At 43.8% G+C, this 24,469-nt stretch overlaps 1 protein-coding gene across 1 annotated transcript in view; it reads left to right on the top strand.

Annotated features, from left to right (window-relative positions):
• The first annotated feature begins 1,035 nt into the window (after positions 1–1,035).
• The window catches only part of Tmem200a (transmembrane protein 200A), an 87,324-nt gene continuing 63,890 nt past the window's right edge, over positions 1,036–24,469 (top strand). The window contains exon 1 of the mRNA XM_048425376.3: positions 1,036–1,955. The gene's annotated coding sequence lies outside the window, so the exon portion shown is untranslated. The remainder of the gene's footprint in view (positions 1,956–24,469) is intronic.

Here is a 24,469-nt window from a genome sequence, read left to right on the forward strand (position 1 = left end):
GTGTCCACTCCTGGGATCTTTAAGGAGAAGGAAAGATTCAAGGCATTCTTTTACAAGAGGTAGAAGCTTAGTAGGTTCACACTCTTAATAGGGCTCCTTGACAAATGGATCAGAAAACTTGAAGAAACTGAGCTAATGGCTTTGGGCCAAAGACTACTAGATGAAGGTGGGAGAAAAAGAAAACCACAGATGGTTTGCAAGGTGACTCACTTTTCCAACCCCCATCCCTTCTTCTTTAATGTTTAAAAGGCATTTTGGTCGTGAAATTTTACAAAAGTATTTAACCTCCAGGTTGTTTAGTTGATGTCAGAAGATTTTTAGTTCCATTGCCCATTTTTAGAGTCTCTCCTCATTGCCATAGGCTGACACCTTAACGGCCTTGTCCGGTCTCTAGGAGTTGCGTTACATTCATTTATTTTTGAATGTAGATTTTTTTTTTTCCTTTGGCATGGAATGCTAAGAAAGGAGATCAGTAGATGACTCATTGCCATAGCTACATAGCACAGCAGAATATTTGCCTCTTGCCTATGAGTTAAAAACATGCAAGGAACTCACTGGTTTACAAAACCATAGCCTAGCTAAGGTTGGTGTGCTCCAATGCGGTAGCTGGAGTATGAAACTCTTATTTCCTGAATTGACCTTCAGCCAGAGTCATCGCTTTGGTCTCTTGCAGAATTGCAAGGTAACTATTAATTTACTCTATGGATAAAACACGGTTTCTACTCACTGATAATTTTGGGTAACTCGAAGTCTTACTTAGATTTGAAATCTGGAGCTGAATCTCAGACTCAGTCATTCTAATTCTTAGGATGCATTTCGGCCCTGTGTCCCTCCCCCAACCCTCCCCAACTAGTCCGCTCCATCGGATCTAACTTCCCAGGATCCTAAAGTAGTTTTATCCCCTTGGGGCTCAGGGCCTGTAATATCCCAGCGAGGGGGGGGGGGTGTCTTAAGACTGATTCTGTTAGCACAGCACTTTTGCAGCCGCCAGGGGGACCCCGACCCACCCAGGTTGCCTCTGATAAGAAAGCATCCTAGGGGCGTGGGGCCGAGGGTCCTATGGCTTCTGCTTCCAGAAATCACGGAGTGGGTCGGAGACCCCCGGTTCTTATTGGGACTGGAGAGGTGGGGAATCTCCGGCTCCGGTTCCCGCGGGGGTGAGAGGCGAGTGGGTGTGTCCGCTTCCGCCCGCCAGCCTTCAGCTTAAGCGGAGCTCTGGATAACGATACTTTGTTCCCGAGATGGGTTTTGTGTGAGCGCCATCCTGGTTCTAGAAGTACAACTTTGCAGCTACGGAGGGGGGCGGCTGTGTTGGGGTCCGGGAGGAGAGGGGCGGATCCTGCAAGCAGCGCCAGGCACCGTGGGGCTGCAGGACCGGCGGAGTTCCCACGGGTCGTGGGCGGCGGTGCGATTGGCTCCGTCTGGGTCCCCGGCTGGCGGCGACGCTCCGGGAAGCCCGTCCCCGCCCTCGCCCCCGATCCTCCTCTTGGGAGTGGGGGAGAGCTTAGGAGCTGGAATCCGTCAGAAACCGATCCCCAAACTTTCCCTCGAGCCCCGTGTTCCTTTTGTCTTTCTGGGCAGCAGCGGAGACGCCTTAGTTGCGATCGTCTTGTCCTGGTCTCGCTAACCGTGTCCCACCGGTACTGTGGGAGGGCAGGGGTGTTGAGTCTCCCGGCGTTCGATGGCGGCGGCCGCGTCCCCCAGATGCGCGAGTCAGGGCGCCCGCACCCCGGCCTGACTCATCCTCCCGCGGTGACCGCACGGCGTCCTCAGCCTGAGCCCCGCGAGGATGGGGTGTGAGACCTGGGCTGCCCGCGGTTGCCCAGATTCCGCCTGACGCCCCCGACCCCGCCGCCTCCCACGCTGGTCCCCGGAGGCGCACACCGTCGCGACAGCTGCTGGAGCAAAGAACCCCGAGAGGCCACCGAAGCCCCGAGACACGGCGCTCAGGACAGGTGAGGGGACCACCAGGGCGCTGAGGGACTTACAGAGGCGGGTGGGCGAACCCTGCAGCGATATTCTGGGCTTCTGTAGCCCACTGTCCTCTCCGCTTTAGCCTGCAGAGTTAGGGGAAACAGTGACTCCCAAAGTTTGGGGAATGAACCAAGTCTGCCATCAGTTCCAGACTTCTTGGTCCCTGGAGCACAGGAGAGGTGGTGCGGGGCAGCCTATGAGCAGTCTGCGAGCGCCTGGCTCCGGTGTTTTCTCCCAGCTACACCCTCCTTTGTCTAGGTTCCAGAGTCAGCATTCTTTGTGAGGATGTCTACGGCGTAAATCTATGGAGGAGCAAAGTGTGGGCAGGGGTTCTTAGAACAGTATTTCAGTGTGGTCTTGTCTACGTAAGAAAAACGAAGAGGAGAGACAATTATCTGTAGGATTCAGCACGACTTTTCTCCCAACAGAGTCTGCCTTAAGTGAAAGAACTCACAAGGTTTGCTTCATAGATTGTTTTGCAATAATTGATTGTTCACACCAACACTGTGCGTTATGAAGGCGCAGGCATTCTGTGTTTGCTGCTTAAAAAAATTGAAGAGTATATATGTGTGTGCCTGAGTGTGAGTATGCGTGTGTGTTGTGTGTGTGTGTGTTAAGAAGCGACTCTTTGTTCACTGCTAAGCATTGATAGTGTTAGAGAGAAAGGAAGATACCTAGGTACAATTAAGTAGCTTCGATCAGTTCCTGTGCTCATTGGTCTGATAGGCAGATATATTTGAGTCATGGGGTTCGGTCCCTGTACATCTTAGTCTGGCTTACCTTCTTACCATCTTTTCTTCTGACGACCTTCAGTGGTTGACAGCAGAAACCATTTCAGGAAACGGAAAATGCAGTTTGTATTGAACAATTTCCCTTTGTAGTCAAACCAAGTTTCAAGTTTTTTGTTGTTGTTCATAGATGTTACCCATCGGCACAAGAGCTGATTCCTTTAATGGTGTACCATTTGCTGCATGAGGAAAACACATAAAATGACCTTTCTTTTCTGACTTGATTGTTGCTACTAGGGCATTTTATCATTCTGCTGAAAAGGAGAATGTATCTTGAAACTTTCGAAGGCTCACTTAATTTCCACGCTGCTGGTCCCCCACACTGAAGCATCTGTTCCTAGTTCCCTGCCTTTCAGACTGCTTAAGTGAGGAACAGGCAGTCTTCTGAAAGAAAAACCAGTGCTTCCAATTAAGTGAAAACTGCCCCCCCCATGCTTTAACAACTTAATGTTGTATTTTGAATTTTAAAAATGAATACTGGGGTGTTTATAACTTTTCTTTAACAACCCTACCAGATATCTCCTAATTATGAGATAATTTATAGCCAGGGCCATAATTATCTTTGCAGCTAGGCTGGGAAAGCCTTCAGTAAGAGATCAGTGGAAAGGAAGGCTCTGAATGTTAGTTCCAGGGGACTGGCACAGAGTAACTTAACCTGTTGCTTCTGAGGCTTGCCTAGGTAAATACAAAGTATCTGTATGACACTTAGAACCGGAAAGAACTGGATCTTCAGGAGCCCCTGGTGAGGAGGGATTGCTGTCTTTGTCCCTTTTATGGTAGTGCAATCTTTTAGAAATGCCTTTGAATGTGCCAAGAGTTGGATTGCTACATTTGGACTTTCACACTTTCCAGATTTTGACAATGGTTCATTGCACATAGAAAGACAACTGACGTTGGGAGAAGAGAATCTGAAATGATTGGCTAAACTAATTCTCACCCAAACTCAATAAAAAAAAAGGAAAAAGAAACTCATGTGTTGCCTATGGAGATAAGAAAAAAAACAAGCAAATGTCACTTTTTGCATTTCTTTTTAAAAATGAGATTTAAAAAAGGAAGTGTTCTCAGGAAGTCAAAAGTTCTTACATTGTTTATCATCCCAGAATGTAGAATTTAAAATATGAGGTGTTTTAAAAATATATTTCTTGTAGTGTTTCTCTCCCTAAATAGGAGACGGCATAGACTGTAGTTATCAAGAGCAGTATATTTGGAAAAAGAACTTGTGTAAGGGGAAGGAAAATGAACCTGAGATGGGATGAATCCTTGATGCTATCCAGGAATAGGAGACTTGCAGTTGTAGCAAGTTTATCTGCTTGTCCCTGGACTACAGGTGGGCGCTGTCTGCTAGTGTCTGATACGTACCCAGATGCTCAGAACACCAATGAGCACTTGGTGAGAGGTCATGCCTCAGAGGACACCTGACAGGAGCTAGGCTGGTGAGAAGACTGGTAAACACAGCCCAGGCTTTGAAGCACATCAAGTGTTGTGGTGTCTGTGGACACCAGGAGTCTGGTGCAGACTCCAGAGCAGTTCAAGCAGATCCCAACTGGCACTGCTTGGAGAGCACTGCTTGGGGAGCACTGCTTGGGGAGCACTGCTTGGGGAGCACTGCTTGGGGAGCTGTCGTCTTGACTTTGCTACTGATTATGTAGCATCGGACACGTTGTTTGGCCTTTCCAGTTCCTGTTGTCCTCATCTGCGGAGTGACCTCAGATTGGAGACCTTCACATTCTCTTAAATAATGCTACTGGATGAACTCTGGTGGAATTAAGGATATGGAAAAAATCTGAATGTGAGGGTGTGTGGCTTGTCGTGTTAGGGCTGGAGAAGGCCGGGATATAAGTTTCGTGGGTGTGGGGGAAGGGTAATGCCTGACAGCTGGAAATGAAAGCAATCTAGCCTGGGGCATGTGCTCCATCATGGTGATCCCAGTTGACAGGAAAATCAAAGTGCAAACACCAACTTTCGCTTTGATGGTTTTCCATGAGTTTTCACAAATAATAGCAATTGATTTTTCCTAACAACCTCCAGAGGTAATTAGAGCAGAAAGGTGATGGAGGCCAGGCTGGTGCTACAAAACATGCTAGCCAAGTGCACTCGATTGCCTCTCCGCAGAACTGCTGGCGATAGAAGAGAAGCAAAGCATGCCTTGGAAATTCTGAGTAAAGGGGAAGCGAGAGGTAAGCCTGTTGTCTGACTTTAGTGGAGGCCTGAATTTTTTTGGGGGAAAACCATTTATATTCTAGAAGACAAAAATGTGTAATTATGAGTTTCAGAACATCTGGGATGCCTTGGATTTTGACCAATGGTGTTTAGTCTGGTGGCTCCTGTTTAATGCTTTCTCCCTACCTTAGCCCCCCTTTCCCCTTTCTTCAATGGGGATTTACTTATCACTGAGTCCTTGATGAGACTATTCCAAGGACTCCCAGTGCACTGTAAAAAAAAAAGAAAGAAAGAAAGAAAGAAATTCCTACAAACTGTATAAAGCCGAGGATCTTTGAACCAAGGCACTGTTGGTGGTAGGATGTGTAGGAACAAGTCATTCTTTGAAAACTTTATCACCAGAAAGGAATTACACAGAAAAACTAAAACAAAACAAAAACCCAGGAGTGTAGCGTGTAGCACGGTAGGAAGATGGGGGGGCTGCAGATCTCTTCCTGTTGTATCTGCTACCATCTCCTTCTGAACATCATGCTGCAGAGGATGGTCCGTTCCCTCTGCCGATCACTCCTTTTGGGATTTCTGTGAGTTGGTCAAGGATTCATTTGATTATATGCACATGTAACTAGATTAGGCCAAAAAGAATTTGCTGGCTGGTGTGAACGGAAAGTCTAAAAGTGGAACTTGCTTCAGTTGCTAGTGGAACCCGAGATGCAGATAACTTTGTCTAGATTCTTCCTCTCCTTATTTCTTACCCCCATTTCTCTCTGGATCAGTTTTATCCCAAGGTCTTTCTTTGTGAAGAGAAAATCACTTTTATTAGCTCCAAAGCTATACTTTCGAGTTAAGATCTGTAAGAAAGAGAGATCCCATTTCTTTCAAGTCCCTTTTATACTGTTTTGGAAGGATTCTGAGGTGCTAGGCTTCAGTGGCCACAGCATCAGTCCCTACGTATGGTAAAGAGTGCTCCGTGGCAGGCCGGGATAGAATCTGTGCCAGGCTCTTCCTATGTGTGGTTTTTGGTAGCAGTCAGATGAGAAGGCGAGGGTTGCTTCTTGACTGACAGTTCTCTGAAGACCATAGAGAAGTGGTCCACAAAGCAAATGATGCTCCAGATAAAAAACAATGCACTTGTTACCATATATAATTGTTCTCACTTACACAGTAATGTGTTCTTCTGCACATAGGCAAGTCTGGTGGTGTGCACGTGTGCAAGTGTGTGGAGGTCAGAGGTGGACATCGGGTTTTCTTCCTTGGTTACCTTCTCTAGCTTAATATTTGAGACAGAGTCTCTCATTAAATCTGTATTCACAAGTTGGTTAGATTGACTGGCCAGGGAACTTCAAAAATCTGCCTGTCTCTCTTCTCTTTCCTGATCCTAGCATGGGCCCCAGATCTATGCTGCGACACCCGGATTTTTATAGGGGTGCTGGAGATCCAAATTCTCGTGCTCGTAAATGACAGCAAGCACTTTACCAACAGACCCACCTCCCTCGGCCCTAAACTGCTATGAGCATGCTTTAAGTCATTACATTATTTAAGCTTCGGAAAAGCCTTCTAGAGTGAGGAAACCAAAAGCTGGGGGAGGCAAATAACCACGTTAAAATTTTGTGAGCACTAAGTGGTAAGCCCTAATGGCCGCAGTCTCTGCAATATCAATGCTCAAGGCCAATGTCACGATACATTGTAATAGGCCAAATGGAATGGCAGGCTTGGTAGACTTTCTAATATGCAATCTGAGTGCCAGACATCAGTGTCATTCAGTTGCCAAGTGTGCCTGCTCACAGTCCTGTCAGACAGGTGCCATGATGAGGCTCCCGCCAAGTATTCGCATGCACAGATTCTTGGTATGGGACTTGGCATAATAGCAAGAGTCAGGGATGGGGCCAGGACCGGAAGAGTGAACAGGTGGGCAGATCAATGGAACAGCTACTGTTTGATTGTTGATCTGAGAACAGCAACTTGACCATATGGCTCCACTTTAAAAATCTTCCCAAGGCAAATCAATAGAATATGGAATGGGGATCTCCTCAGAGAGAGGGGGAGTCTATTAGTTGTCAGCCATTATGTGCAAAGAGAAGCTGACATTTGCAATGTGTTTGCTATGCACCTTAGATATAGATGATCTCACTAAAGCTTCACTCCAGTTCTGGAAGTGTAAGTACGATCTACCTCCCTTTTAGAGCAACGGTATGAGGGTCAGAGAGGTTAATATTGTTTGCCTGAACTCCTGGAGCCAGACAAGAATCTGAAGGAACTGGCACGGAATCCCAGATCTGTCAGAATCTGGAATTCACTAGGGAGTCACTCTGGTCCTCGCAGGGCAAGGTCAACTTCAAGTCTGAGTGAGAAGTGGGGAGTCCTGTGGACATCTGGTTACGAAAGAGCTGACCTTTAAGACTCGTGAGGATGAGATCAGAGCAAACCATGTAAAGAGTTGTCCAGCAGGGCCGAGTTTGGCTTTTTTCAAAACGCAAATATCTAGAAGGACGTTCCCTGTTCCTATCACCCTGTAGGGCAAACACACCAGCAAGTTAGATGCCTGAGAGGTTAGTTTTAGTCACTGCCTTCAGTTACAGAGAAGGAAACCTCTGCCAATGGCCATGGTCTGCATGATCTGGGGTTACCTTCAGACATATAGATGTTTTGCCTAGAAAGATGGAAAGTAAGAAATAGACACAGAGAAAGAGACGGAGAGAGAGAAAGCAACCAACCACATGCTGAGTATAGTAGATACGTGGAACCTTCTAACTATATAGTATCACCAAAGGTCCTGCTTGAAAGACTGTACTATGAAATATGAATGGCATAATGTTATTCTGCAACAAACGCAAAAGTTTTATTGATTTAGATGTATGTGCAATTCACTGTGTGTGCACACATGTGTGTAAGAAAAGCAATGAGATATATGAAAGCAAATCTCATAATCTATTTCAGAAAGTGAAGCTCAAGGAATTTTTCAGAGTAACGGAGAGCGCAGGGCTGGCTAGTGTTATGAAATCCACAGTTGCAACAGCTGGGCATAAATGCTGTGACAGAAAGGAATAGGACATCTGAGATGCAGGTCAGACACCGGAGGCTTCCAGCAGGAGGGAAGTGTGGGACTGTGCATGAGCAGGGGAGAAAAAAGAGCAGCAGGAGGAGAAAGAGGGCATTCGGTGCTCTGCAGCCAGAAATCACCAGGAACTTCCCCGGGGTTGAACAAATTATTTACCGCTCATTAAAAAGAGGGAGAATGTGCACAGGGGAATGTGAGGTGTCTCAGTAGGAGAGTTGGGCATCACTGAACGGTTTTGGCCGCTGTTCAGGCATTCCGTGATTCGGGAATGGAGATTGAGGTGGGGGTAACGCCGTGCCTCTGTGTCTCCATAAAGCTCATCTGGAAGGAGGCCGGGCTAAAGAAGCGAACCCTGGAGATGAGAGAGAGCAGTGTTTGGGATGGAGGAGGTGGCTCAGTCAGTGAAATGTGATTCACATGAGTTTGTATCCCCATCATGCCTGCAGTCTCAGCATGGGGACGGAAGGATCCCAGAGGCTTGCTATGGCCAGCCAGGTGGACCGAATTGGTGACCTCTTGGTTCAGCGAGAGCCCTTGTTTCAAAAAATAATATGGAAGGAAATCGAAAACAATTGACGCTTGATATCAGCCTCTGGCCTAGATACACACACACACACACACACACGCGCGCGCACGCACACACACACACATACACACACAGTAACAATCATTCAATATTGAATGATCAGGGGATATTTTGTCATTACTCAGGTCAGACAATGTTCATGTTTTTCTCCCATTGGATTAAGAGGTTCTTGAGGTAAGGGACGAAGTCCCATAGCATCGTAAGAGAGTCGCATAAGCAACGATTGCAACACAATAAACTAAAGCTGTGAGTGAGAAGAATATTGGAATTTTATGAAACCCAAGTAAAACTAATTCCAGGGGTGCTGAAAAGAAGACATTTCCTTTTTAAAATTCAGCATCTTTAGGCTGAGATGTGGCATGAATTAAAAAAACCCTCAGTCCTCCATCTAGGCAGACTTTTAGTGTCAGAGAGACACATTTTGCCTTCATTAGTAATAAGAGTCAGATGGGCCCAGAAAATATATATGTGCACATATTTATAGCATGATGGATACTTCTGAGGAATTATTTTTGCTTTTAATTGCAAAGTAAAGCATACTCTTAATTAAAATTTTGGAAACATATTAAGGATTAAAAATCTATGGAGAAATCTTAACTATAATCCTGTAACCCAAAGGAACCTGTAACATTTGGCATTTTCGTCTCCTCATTTTAATGAGTTTTTTTTCCATACTTAATATTACAACCTGCACTGTTTGCTAAGCCTTATGTGTTAAATACTTTCCAAATTCTGGGCAACTTTAATAATGTCCATGTAATATTAGGTTACATGGTGTATGTCATGGTTTATTAACCATACCCTTAAACATGGACCTCAAGGCTATTTCCAAACATTTGGCATTATAAATAGTACTTCGGTGAAAACTTTGTTCTAGCAGGATAATTTGTTTTTCTCTTTGAGACAGGGTCTAATATCTGTGACCCTGGCTGGCCTGGAACTCACTATGTAGACAAGAGGTCCACCTGCCTTTGCTTCCCAAGTTTAGGGATTAAAGGTGTGAGTCATCCGACTTGGCTATTTCCTTTGTTTTAAAGGAATATTACGCATTAGTGTGCATTCTATTAGATATAAATTCTCTCTCATTCTGTCTCTGTCTCTGCCTCTCTCTCTCTCTCTCTCTCTCTCTCTCTCTCTCTCTCTCTCTCTCTCCCCATTATATGTGTCTGAACATGAATGTCATGGTTTTCATATGGAGATTAGGGGACAACATTAGAGTAAATTCTTTCCTGCCTCTTTATGATAGCCAGAGATCAAACTCAGGACCTCATGTTTAAGCACAAGTACTTTTAGTCTCTGAGCCATCTTGTTGGTACTAACACGCACAAGCACATGCACACATGCACACACTTACACATGCACATACCTATGTACATTAATAAATCTAAAAATACTTTTAGTAGACTATTTATTTAAGTAAAATATGTGGAGGAATAATTCCAAGAAAGGCTGTACATTTATAAGACTCTTGATATTTAATATTTAACTGATTATCATAGAAAGTGAAGCTGTGATTGATGTAGGAGGGACACTCCTTTCACCATGCCCTCCCTGCCTGATTGATTTTTGTTTGTGTTTTAATGATCTGTGTGTGTGCATGCACACAACTGCTTGTATGTGTATATTATATATATATGTATATATTATATATGCATATAATATAAATATATGGATGTTTGCCTGCGTCTGTATTTGTCTGTATACTACACATATGCAGTACCCGAGGAGGCTAGAAGAGGGCACTGGATTAGATCCCCTGGAAATGGAGTTGCGGACAGTTGTGAGCCACCACATGGGTGCTGGAAACTGAGTCTGAGTCCCCTGCAAGATCAGCTAGTGCTCATCACCACTTCTCCAGCCCCTCGTTCACTGTTTTTAGACAAAAGAACCCTTGGTTTCAAGTTTTCTGCTAGCGTATGTCAATTGTAGATTTCTTTCTTTTATTACCAAATATGCTCTTTTAGAATATAGATTTATCAAATATTGTGTTGAGACACTCACTGTACTAAAAATGTTACAAGTGTTACTGACCAAGCAGTTAGGAATGCATGAGTGGGAAAATGAATTTTTGAAAGTAAGTAGTCTCACCTTCTTTGTGATAAAGGGGATAGAGGCTGAGGGTTCCACTACCTGAACCTGCATCTGTAACCTTGGTGTTGTGTTCCAGGACAATGTGCTTTTCTGACCATGCCCTATGTGCTAGCTTCCTTTCTGTTGCTGTGATAAAACACCCTGACTGAAGGTAGCTTAGAGAAGGGAAGGATTTATTTCCACTTACAGGGTGCAATCCATCACGGAAGGACATCAGGGTAGGAATGCAAGCAGGAACTTGGAGCCAAACCAGCTTCCTGTTCCACACTGCATTACCACTGACCAAGGACTTCGCAGCTAAGGAGACACAGTAGAAACTGTGGTGAATGCTGCTTGCTAACTGACTCACTCAGACTCATGCTTAGCTAGCTAGCTTTCTTATATAGGTCAGGACTATCTGCCCAGGGAATGGTGATGACCACAGCAAGGCTGGCCCAATGACGATGACCAATGAGCTTGATCCTCTAACTTATTAACAAATAAATCCCCACAGACATACAATTTCTCAACTTAAGCTCTCTTCTCAGATGATTCTAGGCTGTGCCAAGCTACTACAGTTAAAGCTAACCAGGAGACCCTGCGTTATGTGCTTATGACCACACAGTTTCACAAAGCTGGGACCAAGAGAGAGCAGGCCGGTGTTTTTCATTCCTGATTGAGTGCCCTGCACATGACTGGGGGAAGACTGTCCTGGGAGAAAGGATGTGAAGACACTAGGATTTCCCTGATAACTGTTTCTACTCACTGACTTCCCCCAAGAAAAAAACAAATAATGAGGCTGAGTTTTGAAGATTCTAATTCTGTACATTTCCAAAGAAAAACCAACCATGATATAGCATTGACTTTTAAGACGTGAATTTTGGGTTTTATCATAAGAAGAGGTGATTTGGAATATACTTAAACCCCCATAGACATTTTTTGTTCTTTTGATACACTGCGTAAGACTATTCATGAGAACTATTAAGCTTTCTATGTCCATCACTCTGAGGTGGGCTTTAAATGTCAATTTCATCTTACCAACAGTTCCCATTTTCCCATAAAATAATCTGCAACTGAAAGAAAAATTAGTTTAGCTTTCGTACAAAGGAAAATATCATAACTGTCTTATACACTTCAATCAATTTTTGACAAAATCATTTATGTCTATTTAAGAAATAATTGCCTAGAGAATGTTATTCAGTAGGTGTCATTTTGTCGCGTGTGAGTCATCTTACTGTGTTTATGTGTGTTTATATGTTTACATGTTCCACAAGTGTACCCATTAAGCCAGAAATCAGCCTTGGGTGTCTTCCTCAACATTATTATCAGTTTACTGATATAACTAGGCCACAGGGTCAGTCAGCACGAAGAATCTACCTGGCTCCACCTCTACAGAATTGGGATTACAAGCATGCATGCACCACTGTGCCCAGTATTCTGTGAACCACTGTGCACAGGGTTCTGGAAATCAAGGTCAGGCTCTCATCCTTGGATAGCAAGTGTTTTTTTTATCCCAGCTTGAGATATCTTCTTATATGCTATTGATACAGGAGTCTGTGTAGAAAGGTATGTCCTATATATTTATTATTCCTTTAGTGATAAGATGTGAAGGTTCTGATAGCATACATAAAGCAGCAAGTATGAACTGAACAGGAAGTTCATTAATTAATAAGTGAGTCAATCAATAGTGTCTGCTGGCACCTGCAGATGGGGAAGGGAGCGAACAAAATGAAAGTGGTGACTGAACTTCTCTTGGACGTGGAGGAAGCAGCAGCAGTCACAAAGAGGCAAAGCAGACTCAAGCAGTCGGACGGGCTAGAGGAAAGTTGTAATCTCACAAGATCATGGTCGGGACAGGCAGCTGGGGCATCTGAGTGGAGACCTGAGAGACAACGAGAGGCCCACCCCTGTGTCTGAGAAGAGTGGCAGAGATTTTATAGAAGATCACGGGGACGCCAGTGTACGGGTGTGCTTTGGGTTGTGATTGTGGAGCAATGGAGCACAGGAATCGAGGGAAAGAATATAAGATGGCACCTCACTGTGATCATGACTATTGGGGCAGGAGCGAAAGCAGCGATTATTTGGGAGATTTCTCTATGAGATTTCTCTATAATCACTAGTTATGTTTAAGAAGAGGTGTGCCTCACTCTGTGGCTGGAGACATTAGCTATGCAATGTTCACCTTCCAAGTTAAGTATAGACAGAATGTATAAATTAGCATAAGTGAATAGGTATGCATATTTGATATATATGTAAATAAAGCTTCAGTAGAATGTACTATCTTTGGAGTCTACCACAGAGCTTTTTTTGTTCATCTATTTATTTTACATCCCAGCCACAGCCTTCCCGCATCCTCTCTTCTCAGTCCCTCTACCCCATTCACTCCTCCACACCTCCGTCTTCTCCTCTTCCATCCCATCCAGGAAAGGGCAAGTCTCCTGTGAGTAGCAATAAAACATGGCATATCAAGTTGCAGTAAGACTAAGCACCTCGTCATGGGCAAGGCGACCCCGTGTAAGGAGGAAGGTCCCAAAAGTCCGTAAAAGAGTTATTGACAACCCTTATTCTCACTGTTAGGAGTTCCATAAGAGGACCAAGCTACACCACTTTAACATATATGCAAAGTGCTTAGGACAATCTCATGCAGGCTCCCTTGTTGTCAGTTCAGTCTCTGTGAGCCGAAGTTAGTTGATTGTGTGAGTCTTCCTGCAGTGTCCTTGACCCCTCTGGCTCCTACACTCCTTCCTCTTCATCCACAGGATTTCTGATCTCTGTCTAAGGTTTGGTTGTGGGTCTCTGCATCTGACTCCATAAGTTGCTGGATAATGCCTCTCCGATGACAACTGGGCCAAGCACCAGTCTGGTCATAGGCGACAACCAGTTCAGTGTATTTATCCTTTGTTGCTTGGAGTCTGAGCTAGGGTCCTTTTCATAGACTTGGGAGATTCCCCTGTTCCAGGCTTCTCCCTGACCCCCAAATGCACCCCCACTCCAGCAGTCTCCCCATACATCCCCCCTCCATGCCATGCTCCCACCCCGATTGCTCATGTTCCCATCCCCACCCTCTCTCAGTCCTCTCACAAAATCTGTTTCCTCTTCTAAGGGAGATCTGGGCATACCACTATGAACTCTCCATGATACCTAGTCTCTCTAGGTCTGTGGATCATAGCATAGTTATCATTTATTTTACAGCTAATGCCCACTTATGAGTGAGTATATACCATATTTGTCTTTATCTGCTGGGTTACCTCACTCTGGATGATATTTTTTCTAGTTCCATTTATTTGCCTTCTAATTTCGTAGTGTCCTTGTTTTTAACAGCTGAGTAAATGTACCACATTTTCTTTAGCCATTCTTCAGTTAAGAGACATCTAAGTTGTTTCCAGGTTCTAGGTATTACAAATAAAGCTGCTATGAGCATAGCTGGGCAAGTGTTCTTGTGGTATGATTGAGCATCCTTTGGGCATATGCCCAAGATCAGTATAGCTGGGTCTTGTGGTAGATTGATTCCCAGTTTTCTGAGGAGCAACCACACTGACTTGCAAAGTGGCTATATAAGTTTGCACTCCAAACAGCAGTGGAGGAGAGTTCCCTTTGTTCCCTCCTTTGTTCCCTTCTTTGTTCCCTCCTTTGTTCCCTCCACAAAATTGGAAAAATGTAAAAAAAAATAAAAATAAAAAAATCAATAATTCCTAAGGAACTAGAGGAGTCATTAAAAGTCTACCAACAAAAAAATAGAAAGAAAGGAAAATAGAAAGAAAGAAAGAAAGAAAGAAAGGAAGGAAGGAAGGAAGGAAGGAAGGAAGGAAGAAAGAGCGAGCGAGCCAGCCCAGGGCCAGATGGTTTTAGTGCAGAATTCTACCAGACTTTTCAAAGAAGAGTAAGCAACAGTACTCTCAAATTATTCCGCAAAATAGAAACAGAAAAAACACGAGAAAATTCTTTCTATGAGGCCACAGCCACCCTGATACTCAAACCACACAAAAACCCAACAAAGAAAGAGAATTAACCATCAAATGCACTGATGAACATTGATACAAAAGTACTCAATAAAATACTGGCAAACCAAGTCCAAGAACACATCAAAAAGATCATTCACCATTACCAAGTATGCTTCATTTCAGAGATGCAAGGATGGTTCAACATACCACAGAGCTTTTAATATTGTGAAACATATATTTTTAACTTTGCCTAGCATGATGCCTGTGTATTATACCCATTTTGTAAATGTTTGCCAAACTAACTATATAAAATATTTTATACTGTAAGAAAAAAATCATAGTAGAATATGAACTCACACTTAAGATACAGCATTTCCACTGTTTAAAAAATGTATATCCATTAACTATACCCTGAATTCCATAGTAACATGAAAGTGCAATTGAAATGTCAAAAATTAAAATATTGAAAATAAAAATGTAACACACAGAAACAATCAACACTCCATGGACTTTCCTTCACATCTATATGAATAGAAACCTTGGGAAATCCATATTTATAAAAAGGTTTTAGGGACTGAATGTGGTGTTGTATGTCTTTAATCCCAATACTTGGGAGGCAGAGGAGAATCTTTGTGAGTTCAAGACCAACCTGTTCTACATAATGAGTTCCTGGTTAGCCATAGATACACAGAGAAACCATATCTCAAACAAGCAAACAGCAAAACCCAAAGATAAATAAATGAAAATAAAACGTAAAAAAAGTTTCCATTAGCATCACATGGTCCTGTCATCTCTTCCTCAACTTGTGGAAATTACTTATCCTCTGAGACTCCCAATCCTAGAATTGACCTTTAGTTAAAATGTCTCTGCTAACACCTGCAGATCCGAGTGTTAAAGGAGGGCACAGTACAATCACTGATGTTTCTTAATGAATATTTAGCTCACTGTCTTTCAGGAGATGTGTTAAAATAGACCTAGGCAGTACCTGCTATTTGTTGAGAGAATACTCAGTGTCTCTCACTCAGCTTGTGCTAGGAGATTAAGAGGTTTCTATCAAAGGGTCAAGGTCTCAAGAACCACCAGGTGAGACCATGTCTTCAGCAGGACTGAGACTTAGAACAAGATGCCACACAGGACTCCTTGAGTCTAAGTCTAAGAAGGAGGAGTACTGGCAGAAGATGTGGCTTAATTCACAGCTGCTGCCATCTGGAGTCTGCTAAGTGATCTTAAAAGTCATCTTACAGAAGATACGTGAAAACGGCCGTGCAGGGCAACCTTCTCCAGGTAGCAATGCCACCTGTGCGCAGACCCGCTGTTCTGCGGATATTACTCCGGATATTCCCTGCCATGGCTGCCAGAGGCTGATCTGCTCGTTTGACAGGAGAGGCAGCAGCTGGCATGCTTGGCAGACCCCGGGACTCTTGCTATTCACAAGCCTGCGTGCCTAGCCCCCGCTTCATCTTTGTTCTACAGGCTGTACGTTGGATCCCTATGGGGGACAGCAATCTAGCAGCTCCTTGAAGCCCCACAAAGCTCCCCACCACCCTGTTCTTCACATGCTCCCTAACTTTGGAATTGAAGTTTCAACCCTGCTTGGTTGTCAGCTTCTATCAGAGGGTCACTCTTGCTTTCTTTCGCTTGTTTATTCTGCGTGTTCACCGTCTACTCTCCTATGCCCTGGAAATGCTGCAGGAAGCCAAGTTCTCTAAGACCCTTCTATTCCAGCTGAACGAGACAGCACATATGTAATTTATTATAACAGGGGAGGAATAAAACACGGTCTAAGGACAGAAAGCACTGTGATGGGGACCCTGTAACCTTTGAATGGAGACCACTGTGAGGTCTGATGTGCAACAGAGACCCGAATGAAGCGAGGAAGGAATTGTTAGGATATATCGGGGAGTCATATTTCAGACAGTGCGGCTGAGAGTGCAGAGTTGCTGAAGAGACAGTGTCAGAGGGCAGTTGTCTTAGACTGTTGAAGTCCTTGAAGACCAGTGCCACGGAACTGTGTAGGCATCCACGGAGGCTCTGTAACCAGACGGGAACCACAGGCTGTCTCCAGAGGAACAACCCTGGAATCTTCTAGAGTAGAAACTCTTCTGCTTTTCATCCTCACCACTGGGACCAGCCTCAGAGGGAGCCACGCATCTAGAGGAAGTCCACGTCGGCCTGTGGTTTTCTTGTCCTGCCAAATAGGACTGAGCTCTACCCCAAGGTTCTTAGACAAAATGTAACTGAGCGACATGCTGATAAAGACCTTCAAGCAAGAGTAGCCCAGAGACGCCCCTGAATTGAAGACATTGTCGTTTGTTTGTGAGCGAAATTGTGTTGTAGGTTGAGGAGTGTGCCTTGACACCCTGACAGTGTGAAAGCTGAAGTGTGGGGCTGCGGTTGGCTTTTCCAAAGGCCTTCATCCCTACTTAAGTGTGGAAACATGCTGTCAGCACAGGCCTTTCTCCTCCTAATCATGGGCCTCCAGTAAGGTGGGTGACAGGCATGAATTAAGAAAGAAAAAACCTGACATGTAGACCGAAGTTAATGACTCTTCAGAAACCATGAGAAATGCCCAAGACAACTACCTTACACCAGTATTCATTTGAGCAACAGAGACCCAGACAGAGCTCCTGGGGTTGAAGCCATGACTGTGTGTGGTGCTTGCAAAATCTGATGGGCAGGGAGCTTATACAGTCCAGGAGTAGAGGCAAGAATAACAAACCATAAATAATGATGTGATGAGTATGATGGCCGCCACAAAGTCGGCCAGAGACGGACTCCCTAGAAACACTTCTGAGACTGGGACAGAAACCGACCTGTCTAGAGAAGATAGGAGGCAGGCGGAGTGGGGGATCTGCACAGGAGGGCTCAGAAAGAAAGGAGGGTTTTTTATTTTGTTTTATTTTTGTTATTATTATTATTATTATTATTATTATTATTTGAGAAAACCCTGGATCAGAATGAGCTAAAGAAAGCGGTGCAAAGAAGTCAAGGACTCATCTGGAGTCTTGCGAGGGCAGTGGCGACATCTAATGCTTGGTTCTAAGGCCAGCATAAGGCTTTTATAAAGGAGAAATGTCGTGCATTGATTTAAGGTGTGTGTAATATCTAATCTTGATTGACAACTTGATAATATAAAACAACAAAACAAAAAACACCTCGCAAGCCAACCTCTGAGCCTCTCTGTAGAGAGTTGCTGAGGTAGGAAGACTCACCCTGAATGTGGGTCATTCTGGGATCTCACCATCCTGGGAGCTGCCTTTCCGAACTGTATAACAGGAGAAATTCATTGTTGTCTACTTCCTCTCTGCAAATGTGGTGTTAGCGACTTCCTGCTGCTTCTGCTGCTGTGGCCTCCCTGCCTTCACCTACTGCCCCTCCATCCATGAGCTAAAGCAAACCCAGAAGTTGCTTTGGTCAGGGATTGTCACAGCAATGAGATAAGTAATTAATACACATACTCTGGAAATTTTGTTGTAAAAGAGCAGGGGAATCAAATGCGTGAGGGACCTGGGTGATGGTGGCATATGCTGTGAATCCCGGCACTCGGGAGGCAGAGGCAAATGGATCTCTGTGAGTTCTAGGCCAGTCTGGTGTACAGAATGAGTTCTGGGACAGTCAGGCTTCACAGAGAAAAAGAAAAAAAAAGAAGAAATGCAGGAGGAGTTAGTAGCTTCCCACACTGATGGTGGCCGGGGTGCTGCAGGGAAAGGATAGAAGGGATGGGCTTTGGATGCAGCCCTAGTAGGCGACAATAACGGAGAGCGCCGTGTTCGAGGAGAATCCATGGTCTTGATACAAATATAGGGAAGGCAGTACATGCCAGAGATGAAGAAGGCTTCCTAGTTCTATTCACGAGTTCATTCTGGAACACACTACATGTAAGATGCCGATGAAGCAGCGCAGAGGAAAAAGAGGATAGGTGTTTGGACAGATGAGTCTGGAACACAAATGAGAAACTCATCATGGAGACGTAAAAGTGAGTCATCAGGAAGGTGTAGTTAGCAAGGAAGCCATAGAATAAGACTAAGCCTGGGAGTGTGTTTTGGAGCATTTTTTTCCCCCGATGGGTAGGAGCAAAGATGGGTTTGATGTATGTCATGTATCAGTAAAAGATACACGACTGCTGTCATGTAATAAAGCTGTGTTTATACATGGTTTGTTTTGTTTGTTTGTTTGTGATGACTTGGTACTGTTTCCCTCCCCAACTAAATCTACTACTATAACCTGTGGTGTGGTCTGCCATAGTTTCAACAAAATGTGAGTAGAAGTTACTGGCAAGTCTTTTTGTTTTAGCCCCTGTGGTAGTTATGACATCGTTAGAATGGAACAGGCACACAGGCCATACCTTCACAATAAAATGACAGAATAGCATATCTGAAGGTCAGTTCTACACTCACACTGGTCACTAATTCATTCCTACTGTCAACCCCATCACTTCTTTCCAATGTAGTAGGGCTGTAGTTTCTAAAGCATTCGAATATTTATTATTAGCTCATGTATTGTTTTTGTGATACATGGGTTTTAACCCAATAGCCCTTTAAGCATTTCTAAGTAGAATATTGATTTTCTAGGACACTGTAAGGAGAGTAGATGATTTCAAAGAGAAAGGCTTGTGTAGCTAACAGAAGACTTAGTATGAGTTCATTTGAGGTTATTAAAATGGAAAAGGAATGTGTTGATGAACTTGGGCTGAGCATCTCCATTTGGAGCCCTGCTTGCTCTACTTCATGTGATGGTGAACTCTAAGGGAACATCATATTCTTGTTCTCATTTTCCTGCAGGAAAAGACACAGGGAAGAGCCACCAGAAGTACATGAAGCTAATGTACAGAAATTGAAAGTCAGTCATGTGTGAGCACTGTCAATTAGAGGTGATTAGCTACACTTATTTTACATTCGCTTTAATAGCCTAATACAGTCTATTCGTTTTCCAAAAACTTATTATATTAAAATATTGAAATTCATAAATTAACCTAATTTATACAGTGAAGTTTCAAAGCACTTAATAGGGCTTATTATGTTCCTAGTACTCTCTGAAGTTAAGATTTGAAAGCCCAAAGTGAGGCTGGAGATATGGCTCATTTGGTAAAGTCGGCTGTTGCAAACATGACTGAGTTTGGATCCCTATAAACGCCAAGCTTGGCTATCTGTGCTTGCAACCTAGGTTCTGGGTCAGTTGAGTGAAAATAAATGGATCCCTGGAGCTTATTGGCCGGCCTGGGTAATTACATGTGTTTCAGGTTCAATGAGAGACTCTCTTTTAAAAAGGTGTTATGGCAGAAGGCACCTGTGACCTCCACATAGACGTTCATGCATGAGTGTACACACACACACACACACACACAATTTAAAAGTGGTCTTGGATTTTGAGTCTGGGGAAGTTAACTGCTTTAGGTCTTTTGTTGATCAGTTAATCTTTGGTGAAACCATTAGCATCTTTCTTTTCTTGCACGGATGCTTGGGAGGGAAATTGACCAATAGTCTTCTCTGTCTTGGCACAAGTGTCCGGAGTTATGGAAGAACCACAGCAGAGAAGTGTGTTAGGCAGCACCAGGCTTGGCATGCTGCGTTGGCCATCTCTCTATTCTTTGACTCTAACCTCCCCAAATTATTGCTTTCCTCATGGAGTCTGTCCCTATCTGCTAAACATCCCTGAAGATGAACCTTGAGACAGGGATCAGAGCTCTTTTCCAGAAGAGTAAGGACTTGTGTGTCTGTGGAAGTTGATTTCCTCTTAGGAATCTATGCCCATTGCTAAAGTTAGGTGGAGGGCAGCCATCAGTCAGCCTTGAGTTATTGTGCCAGCAGTGACGAACTTTCTTCAAACACAGTGCTCTGAAGAATGTGAGAGCTGTCTTCTGTAGCAATAGTCAGGGACAGTCCTTGAGTAGCTATACCCTATGCCAGACGATCATGAGGACTTGATAGTGTATCTGGAAAATAGGAAGCAATCCTTTTTCCTCCATGTGACAAAAAAGGTTATCATTAAAGCTTTTAAGCCTGAAGATCACACAAGCATCTTTGGGTTTCATCACTGAGCTCCCATGGTACCATAGTAGGACTTGAGGAATGGCGAATTGCAGTTTAACATGGAAAGACTGCTTAGCCAGTCTTCCTGATTGCCTTTGAATGGGACCGCATCTCCAGTCTCTCCTCTTCCAAAATCCACTGCCACTTGGATGCCTTACCCAGATGGCGCTCCTTCCAAGATGGTTTTAAAAACTCGGAGTTCACTCTTGACTTGTCTAGTGGCTTGTTCTCAAGATCTTCGTTTGCAAGAAGAGTCCATTGCCAGGGATAATCTGAAAATCACTAGAGAACTTTGAGCATGATCACCTAAAAGGCAAATGACTTTACTTTCCCGAGCTCCTGTTTAGCTTGTGACCTCTAGCAACTTCTTTGTAAGGACTGATGGAAGGGGGTTATAAAATGTTATGTAAGTAAATGGTTGTAGTGGGTGCCTTGAAATCGATGGTTCCCTACTCCTGGCTCTGTGTTTCTTCATTCACTCTGCTCTGCACACAGACACTATGTATGGCGACTGTTATCTCCCCTGGCTGGAGAATTCTTACTGAGTTAGTCCTTCCTTCCTTCCTTCCTTCCTTCCTTCCTTCCTTCCTTCCTTCCTTCCTTCCTTCCTTCCTTCCTCCCTCCCTCCCTCCCTCCCTCCCTCCCTCCCTCCCTTCCCTTCCCTTCCCTTCCCTTCCCTTCTCCTCCTCCTCCTCCTTCTTCTTCTCCTCTTCCTCCTCCTCCTCTTCCTCCTCCTCCTCTTTCCCCTTCCTCTTCCCCTTCTTTTCTGGATCCGTCTTCAACCACAGCTGTTCTTTTAGGGAGTCTTCACCTACCTCCTTTGGGAGAATTGATACTGCCCTGTGCTCACACCAATAGGCCTATCTATACACAGTGACAGGAACTTATTTGCCTTGTGTGTCTGTCACAGACTTGGGAGTGTAATGAGCAAAAGTAGGACTTAATTCTCCTTTACAATAGAAAGAGCTGAACGACGAGTGCAAAAAGAATGGTCTGTCTTTAATGATATTGTTGGCAGTGTAGTTATTAAGTAGAGCCCACTTCTGCTCTATTAGCATTGAAAGGAGTGATTGATTTTGGGGACAAATGGTGGTCTCCATTCCATAGCTCCAGGAACTTATTCCTCTGTGTTCTTGGCATCACTGAGTCATACATTTATGACCAGGTTTTCCAAATCCCCACCATACTCCCCTTGTGACTAGATCAGGAGCCCAGTCACTAGAGGCATTGTTATGCTCTTCAGAACTGAGTGCAACACACCATTGTGTGCATGACTCCTTGTGCCCTCAGACATTGTCGAAGGGATTATTGAATTTGTCAGATTAAGTTGCATTAGCTGAGTAGTTCCACAGGGTTCATTAGGATTCTACAGCTACAGAAAAGGTGGTGTCTTCTCAAGATGCAGGACCTGTAAACCAAGAACATTAAGTAGTGCAGAGGAAAAAACACTGAATGCTGAGGAATTTCCGTCTGTGATTCCTCAGAAGTCAGCAGTACCATCCCATCAGCTTTGGGATGGAGGTCTGTGAGGTAGCAAGCCCAAGGATGTCGGTAAAGCCAAAGGAGAGCCTGCAACAGTAAATAGTTAGCCCTTTAGGAGAGCCAACAGCAGTCGGGGGGCGGGCAGCCCATTAGGAGAGTGGAGAGCCAGCCCCTCAGGAGAGCCAGCAACAGTGGACAGCCAGCTCCTTTCTTGGTAGGAATTTGAAACATTCTTGAACACACCATGACAAAACTACAAGTGGAACACCCAGATGCCTTGTGACAGCAGAGGATCTGGCTTCCTTATCTGTAACTCAGCTCTGGGCCCAGAATGCTTCCTGTGCCTTTGATCAATAAACTATGAGCCGTCATACATGCAATTCCAGGCTTCTTTTTTTCCGGTTTTCTTTTAATTTTTAGTTTTATCTTTTTTTCCCTCCCTCCCTTCTTCCTTCTTTCCCTTCTTCCTTCCTTCCTCCCTTTCTTTCTTTCTTTCTTTTCTTTCTTTTTCTTTCAGTATTGATTAACACAGACATGAATCAAATGAATCTCAGCAAGTAGTGGGTACTGAAAATACAGATTATTTTTTCTCTTTGTAATTTTTTGATAACTCTGAAAACGATTAAAAAGAAATCCATGGGAATAATTTACTCAAATAATATGAGAAAAGAAGAAACCCTTAAATATTTGCTCTACATTTAAATTAGATTGAATCAGCTTTGATAAGAAATACATGTATCCTTCATGAATACTGTTGTGTTTTTTTTTTTTAGTAAATTATACGCATTTGTCACATTACGGAGTTTTTTTCTGATTGTGAAAGTTTTCAAAGCATGCCCCTCTATAGGCTATGTGATATCCATCATACATTTCTTTGATTCAGAAAGGAGCAGCATTCTGCTTAGATGCATTATTAAATGTATGTATTCTCTCTAAAATCAAGGAAAACCTTTGAAGTGATGATCAGATGAGCGTCAGTGAGTTTGGCTGGGGATGTACAACTATCCTGTAAATTTTTCTGATGGATTTTTTTTTCTTTCCTTCTCTCTCTGTGTGTGTGTGGTGTGTGTGTTTCTTTTTAAAAGCCTGGAAGTGTTAGTTTCTCGGTGGTTTTGTTTTTCTTCTGATAGTACAGCTTGCATCCAGAGTATTTTTGTGAAGCACTGGTTTCTGAGAGGCTTTTTATCTGACAATCCATCTTGTCCACTTGGAAAATCTCATGACGACCATTCAGGTATGTTGGGTATCCATAAGGAAGAAAGGGGTGTGAAAACAGAGCCCTGCTCCTCTGGAAAGGAACTCGCTTTTTAAGAACCTGTTCCCCACCACGACCCCCATGCACTTGGAAGAATGTCATTTACAAGATCATGTAATAAACACTCCCAATGGGTTAGCTCAGGAGACACTGTAACCCAAACCTCCACCTTTGTTGGAGGCAAAGGTGTCAGGGCTACTTACTGGGACACTAGATTCCATAGCTGAGTGACAACCAGGCCTCATATTAGGGCCTCAGAGACTCAAAACCAGATGGTGGCTTTTTATAAACTTTAAAAAAAAAATATTTTTTCTCTCTTTTCCTTTATTATCACTACATATATACATTATATCTATGTATATAATTCATATACTATATATAACACATATACATACACAAAACTGTATATATACAATATGAAAATATAACCTGCTTAGCCCATCCAGTGTTGCTCATATGTCCATGTTATTAGGGATGACTGTTTGGAATTGGACAACCAGTTGGGGGACTCACTGTCTTGGAAAGGCTGATTTTCCCAATCATTAATTGCCTGTGGTTCTTCATCTAAGGGTGGAGTTTTGTGGTATCCCCCCCACACACTGGGGTGTCATTGGTGTCCTTCTTCAGCTCTTGTTTAGGCAACCGCTTTAATTTTGTGGATACAGCTTCCCTGATCTATAGAGACGCCACAGTTTCCCAGCAAGTGTCCCTGGGTCTCTGGCTCTTCCAATCTTACTGTCTCCGCTGTAGTGCTTCTTCTGTTGCTAATCTGTCAGAGTTCCTTTGGACTCGAAATGGAGTTTATTGTTGGGAATTTGTGAGACCATTTCTTTCATAAATTGAAACATATGCCTTGTTCTCCAATTCAGGGTTCCTTGCAAGGAATACTTTTAATGTGAAGTAGTGCCAGGTCACCTGTGCTACAGATTGGCACTAGATCGCCCCCTCGGCAGGTCAATGTGCATGCAGAGAGAACTGTCAGCACAGCTGAGACTGCGTCTCCTGTTCTTCCTCCCCCACCCACCCCCCAAAGACAAGGCTCTTACAGAAAAGCTCACTGTCTAAGGACAAAAACGAATCTTCCTTGCTATTCTGCGATTTTAAAATCACACTGTGTTCTTGAAATAAA

Source organism: Myodes glareolus, chromosome 1 (assembly GCF_982192425.1).
Source record: "Myodes glareolus chromosome 1, mMyoGla1.1, whole genome shotgun sequence".
In the NCBI taxonomy this organism is placed as follows: Eukaryota; Metazoa; Chordata; class Mammalia; order Rodentia; family Cricetidae; genus Myodes; species Myodes glareolus.